Genomic DNA, 6,728 nt, shown 5'->3' with positions numbered 1-6,728 from the left:
GCAATTAGCAATTAGCAAGTTTCTCTGTTAATGCGTCAGGAAAGGAACCCATGCATTTAAAGGCTCTCAGACCACAGCTGTGTTGGAGTGGCACACAGCCCAAACCGCTATCCCAAGAATAATTTCTGCGATCTGCACCAAAGCCTCAGTCCTTCAGGAGAGAAGTGAACAGCAGACAGCGTGATGGATGCTGCGGTAAATAAAGAGCAAGTGGAAAACTCCATGGGCAAGTTGACGCCCCTCCTCCAGTGGGAAGGTAGAGCCCAGCAGGGAGCCGGCCGGCGGCTGCAGGAAGCTCCCCAGCACAGCCCCGACCCGCCGCAGGCACCCAGCACCCCAGCACGTGCGGGACCAGCCCAGCAGGACCCCATCTGCTCACACATTCGGGCCTCCCGACCTCGCCGAGGCAGGGATGCAAACTCCTAGAGACTGCCAGCCCTGTGGAATCCCGTGTTAGAGAAAGCAGCGGGCAGGTAAGTCATGAGAGCGCGTCAGGGCAAGGAGCACGGCCGGTGCAAAGGCGGCAGCTGGGGACGCGAGGAGGAGGAGGTAATTCCAGCTTCTGGGGCACATCATCTGGCTGCTTCCCTACGAACAGCCAGCTCTGCAGGGACTGACTGGATGGCATGAATGAGCAAAAAGGTGCAGCGGGGATCTGAAAGCACTGTATCGTCAATCAAAAGGCAGCCTACAGGGAGGTATTAGAGTATAATACACAGCTGGCCCCAGCGACTGCTAAAGGATGGCATAAAGAGAGGAATAAAGGAGGAAACTTGAAACGCCTCAAAGAGGTCCTATTTTTAGGAAAAGCTGAGCACTCGCCTTTGGAACTGCCTGCCTCGCGATGCCGGTGGCTGGGCACTCAAATCACCAGGCGTTTCTGAAGACATGTGCTGGCAACTCGAGCAAAGTCCTTCTGTGCCTGGGGATCCAGGCCACACGCCGCGAGCTTCAGCTACGTCACCTCTCCAGGAAAGAGCCGGGCACTTTCAGTAACTACTTTTTGTAACTAACAAGATTAATCCGTGGGGTAAAGATTCCCATCAAAACTAATAAATAAAAATCAAGCCTACATCTTATCAAAACATCCTTTTCTTTCCACTCTGGGGGCCGTAAATTCCCACAAAGCTAAGAAAATAGAGAGCAATTTTTAAATGCTGGTCTGGCAATAAAATACTGATCTCTCACAAATGGAATTCGGAACATACAACAATGCGCTATACATTATCCTGCCTGAAAACTCCCTCAGGGGAAATAAGGTTATCAAAACTTTGGAGAACTTAATGCAAACGCTGATCCTTCTCCAGTGCAACAGAACAGCATGGGGAGAGTCTGATATAGCATTTTCCTCTGCTGCAAAGAGGTTTGTTGGAGTTTGAACTTGCTGAAATAGCCCTATCACCTCTGATTTTTCATTCATGCTGCAGGTGCTCCCCAGCGTTCAGCATTTATTTATGGAAAGGTTATTTTTATGTTACCCTTCACTTTATGATACAAGCTACTGCAGAGTTCACAGACAAGGTTCACATAAACAGTAAGCTTAAATTTGAAAAATCATTCATAATACTATGGGGGGTGGGGGGAAAAATAATCCAAAATCTGAAGTAGTACACACTGAAATTCCCTCTCAAGCTGCTTCCGTATTTGATGGGAGTCAGTTACAGCCTGTTTCATCTCTGGCCAGCCCATGGTGGAAGAGCAGCAGCAGCTCTTTGCTGGCAAGGTGCGTGGGTTTGCTGCGTGTTCAGGAGCACCGGATGAGTGTGAGCACACGGTAACGCCAGCTCACTGCAGATACACACCCACCACGGGGCCCGGGGCCGACAGAGGCGTCCTCAGAACAAGCCTTGCTGGATGTCTAACACATTTTTTGGTAGGTGCCACGTACTCATATCCAACAGAGGACAATCTGGGAGCACACAGGCAGGCAAGTGCATAGGCAACACCAGTAAGTTTTAGAATTATGTTTCTCCTGCAAGTTTTCACCAGGTTTTCCAACAGGAGACGGACCTTTGCCTGACTAGAGGACTGGGGTCTCATAAGCCCTGTCACGTACCATCGCTTCTGCATCTGTCAATGCTCTGCTCATGCAACCACCTACCCACCAGATTTCAGTGTGCCGTGTCTCCAGTGGCTGCCGGGCCTCATCAGAATGCTCTTATCCAGCTGTATTTTTAATTGGGGTATGTTTTGCTTCTACCTGCTCAGATGTCTGCTCTGAATACCACAAGAGACTGATATACAGCACACAGCGTGCAGTATTTGTTTTCTTCAGCTGAGACACAATTTTACCACGTTTAGCAAGAGGAGACCTTGAGAACATAATTGAATTAGAAGAAACCAACTTGTATTTCCAAGACGGAGGTTTCGCCTACCTAACTCGCTGGATGCGTGCCAAGGTTTCGCTGCTCTGCGAGATGAGGGGGACGGAGTGGGCTGGTGTATTTGTACATTTAACTGCTCAGAGCCTCACCGCGATGCATTGCCTTGTCTAAAGGGGAAGATCCAGTAAGCAGAGGTGCTTATTCAGTGATAAATGTCATGTGAGTCATCAGTTTTAAGACACTCAAATGATTTTTCTTTTTCCACTGAAAAATACTGAGCAGAAAAGTTGAGCATACCGGAAACACTAGAAAAATGAGGAAGAATGAAAAATACTAATCAAAGTAAATTATTAAATCCTTGTGTTCTATAGCAAAAGCAGAACCCAACCCCTGCTCCTGGACCCACGCAGCTGAGGGGCCCTGGCTCCATCAATTTCTGCCTGTTCTCACACGCAGCAATATAATGCCTGACCATTTTGTACAGCTCCTTTTCTGCCAGAAAATACCATTCGCTCAGCCTTACCTGGGATAAAAATCCCTCCCCCCTCATCAAAGTTGCTTCCCAGCTGCCCTCAGATGAAGGGGGTTTTTAAGGATCATGGTTAAAATGCCAGCCAATCCATTTCTAAACCTTTCTTTAATTTTGTATTAGCCAGACAACATAGACAGATTTTTGCATGAGCCTCAAGAAGAAAACACTACTCAAAATCTGCATTTCCAAAGAAATTTATAGCAAAATGAGATCTGTCAGTTTTTTACTTTTTTCTCATTGTTCACAATTAATGAGGCGTCATATTCTCCCTAAAACGTGGAATGATTTCTTTTGTGGTCCCGTGAGACCACACGTTAGACTTTTGGAATATCAATCCAATTCATGCCTTCCTCAGATTTTAAATTGATCACACTGATTACAACTTTATTTACTCACTGAGGTCTACTTAGTCCTTCCTTTGTTGCTGTAAAAAGCTTGTTACTCTCTTTAATTGAACTGCTTTTGTGAACTGCATGCATTCTTGCTAATTATTTTCCTTGATGAGAGTGCAGTTCCTAATTACTAATGCTCTCCTGAAATCTGTCAACTGACAGGGAACATTAAAGTGGTGTGTGGGGAAGGGAAGGGGAAAGGGAAAGGGAAGACGTTGCAGGGAAGCGGAGGACTTTCTGCCCCTCTGTGCTTCCCCCAAAGCCACGCGTACCTCGCCGCATGCCCGCACGGCCCGGAGCCACGTGGAAGCAGGAGACCAGAACTATGCCGAACTCTGCCTTTCTAGAATGCACCATGACTGGGGGGAAATTACGATTATAAATTTTATGATATTCACAGGCTTCAAATGAAAGATTAATTTGATAGTGTTTCATGTATATCACAATTATTCAAACCCTTGTGCTGCTTTGTTGAAGACATTTGCCTTTTACATTTATTTTTAGAGTCAAAACATAAAGACTTTTTAAATTAACATTTTTTATTTCAATAAGATACTTTTGAGTTAATTTCCCTCAATCTAATTCTAATGCAGCATTTGAAAAAAATCAGAAACATTTGTATCAACTAACAGAAACTAAATGTACCATTTGATCAAAAGGTCTGTGCTGTAATTTTTCATTTTGGCTAGAAATAAGCTTTTGCAGTGGAACATTCCAAGAGGATACGTGTAGTTTTTAAGTTCAGTAAAGTAGAAAGACTTACTTGCAAGAAAATAATAATATTAATCAAACAGAATAAAAATGCATCAGTTTCTTACTGGACATCCCCCCCCAAGGAGAAGGCAGCAGCCAAACAGGAGGACGCAGGAAAGGAAGCTGGCCACGGCGCGCGGGCACGCAGGGATGCCACCGGCAGCCCCAGCGCTCCTGCAAGCGCCACGGGCATCACCCTGTCCAGGGCAGGTCTGCAGAGAGAATTCGGGGGAAAAAAATGAAATGACTTTATAGCTGTTTACGCGGAGCTCTCCTCAGTCGTGAGGCACAGTAGTACCAGGAAAAACTCGATGTTTGTTTGCAAATCAAACAAGTAACCAACTAAATCTTGAGCCAAACGGAAGCGGGGGCTGACCTAACCCTGATGGGAGAGCTGCAGGTGGAGTGGGGACCGGACGGGCACCCGAGGCCACACGCTGAACCCAGTGCGAGGGGAAACGGGGCACAATGTGACTCCCTGGTGAGAAACTCCAGTCTAAAGTTTGGAAACCAGTATGGGGGTCAGAAGTGGTGGGGTGTGCTGTCGGCTGGGCTCCAGACGGATATCAGGACGGATTTCTCAGGAAGGGAAGAGCGCTGCCATCTACAGAGTCACCGTGACTGTTCCGACAGGTTTCTCATCCCAGTACAGACTCAGCCCAGCCTTGCTTAATTCCCGAGAACAGGTGAGTTCAGTTTGCAGTGACTCTGATGCAGACACTGTCAGGAGCTGTAAATATGTGTTGTACACGCTTGTTCACATTTATTTGTGTGTTTATTCTTCTTTCTGGCAGTTACATGGGTTTCAGGTCAGTAAGAGCATTGAAATGCTTGGTGAATGGGATAAAACAGCTTCTGTCTCTAGTCAAATGCATAAAATACCAATGTCATCTTTAGCTGAATGTGTTACACAGGTCTCTTGCAGAATGGATCTACTAACCAGATTAGATGCCATTTGAAATCCCTGGAGAGCACTCATAAATACATTACGGGATTTGCATAACAACAGGCAGTTTAAGTAGCACACAGAAGGAACAGATGATGATCCACAAAACAAATCTGCATGTCTGAAAACTCCCCACTCGGTTGGTATTCATCCTGTACAGCACCAACCCACATCTCAGCAAGCAAACAGCAAGTCCTCTGACTTGATCTTAGTGATGCAACAATAATTTTAAATAGCATCCTGTACTGATTAAGCAGCAGGGGTGGTTAACCCTACCTCTACTCTGTAGCCCAGGCTCATACCACGACTACGTGCAGTATTTGGTGATGGACAACGAAGTGAGATCCTGTCTGCACGGCACACGCTCCCATGTTTATGGAGAGGGCAGGAGTGCAGACGATAACAAGAGCAGAACAAGCCAGCCTGACGGGTGATGTCAAAGAGCTGGAATGTCTGGAATGCCCAGGCTGTAACAGACTTGGGATGGAGACCCAGGAGGAACTTCCTCCGCCCTACGCAAGAGATGCAGAGAGGCATCAGGCAGAAGGGTTTCAACCAGCTGCGTTCTGTTTTGCACCTTCTCTCAGTGCTAAACGTTTTTAAAAACCTACATGGGAAAGTTTGTTTCCCTGGTTCAGGGAAGGCTCTGACAGTCACGTAAATAAACAGTACGTAGTTTCTTGAAGCAAGCCCTGAGCCACAGCAGCATTAGGCCATGAACAAATGTCAAGATGCAGAAGCATCCCAAGCCAGCAGCAGGCACGAGCTCACAGTAGCACGGTGAGCACGTGGGGAAACCAGGGTCAGGCAGGAGACAGTGGTGAGGTGCCCCAGAAAAACTGAATGGGTATGCTAGGCTAAAAACGAGCAGAATTTGAACAGAGTTGGGCAAAGAGTCTGAGATTATATCCGACTGTCGCTCAGTTCCACAAACACTAGAATTACCTCCTCTCATCCAAAGGTATAGTCTTTTTTTCAAAGAAAATCCTACCGGAAAAGACATTTTTCACTGTGACAGATGACCATTTGCTTCCAATTACATATCTCCCCCTTTCCAGATGTGGCTCGAAAATTATATACTCAGCTGAGGGACGCAGCTGGATGCCATCCCCAGCCTCACCTCTTCCAGGACTAATGAGATGCTATGAAGAGTGGGGCTTTTATAGCTCAGCACCTTACAACAAAGAATCCCAGGTTACACCTACAGCCAGGAACATCTAAATGAGACGACCCCAGTTTTAGCACAGGGCTCGCTAAGTGGAGAGCTTGCTATGTTGGGCAGACACAGAGGAGTCCCTGGTGTATTTACAGCTTTAAGAGGACTGTCGTGATGGGCAGTTCTAATGAAACCTCAGCTGCAGAGCTATTTACACAGATGTTTCACCAGCACACAGTGCAGCAGGCTCCGCACCAAGACCTTCTGATGGACCCAGGCCCAATTATCTGCCAAATGTTCTTCAGCTTTCCTCTGACCGGCACTAATGGACCCACTTACAGCTACAAATAAAAATTGCTCAGCTTTAAAAATTGGAAAAAATACTTCTCTGTGCATTCATGTGGGGGGCAGGGTTGGACTGGAATACCAGAGGGACAAAGAAGAGCAGCAGGACTCAGCTGGATTGGCAGAGTATAAAGGAATGAAATGCGAGAATTACTGCAAAAGCCTCACTTGAAGTGACTATCAAATCATGTTTACCAAGGAAAGCTGTGCAACGGCTCTGGAACGCCCTTCTTCCGACAAGCACCCACGCACTACTGCAAGCGAACAAAGCAAAGATAGA

The sequence above is a fragment of the Grus americana genome, chromosome 23, assembly GCF_028858705.1.
Source record: "Grus americana isolate bGruAme1 chromosome 23, bGruAme1.mat, whole genome shotgun sequence".
NCBI classification, from domain to species: domain Eukaryota; kingdom Metazoa; phylum Chordata; class Aves; order Gruiformes; family Gruidae; genus Grus; species Grus americana.
The sequence above is the reverse complement of the archived record's forward strand: the minus strand, read 5'-3'. Positions refer to the sequence as shown.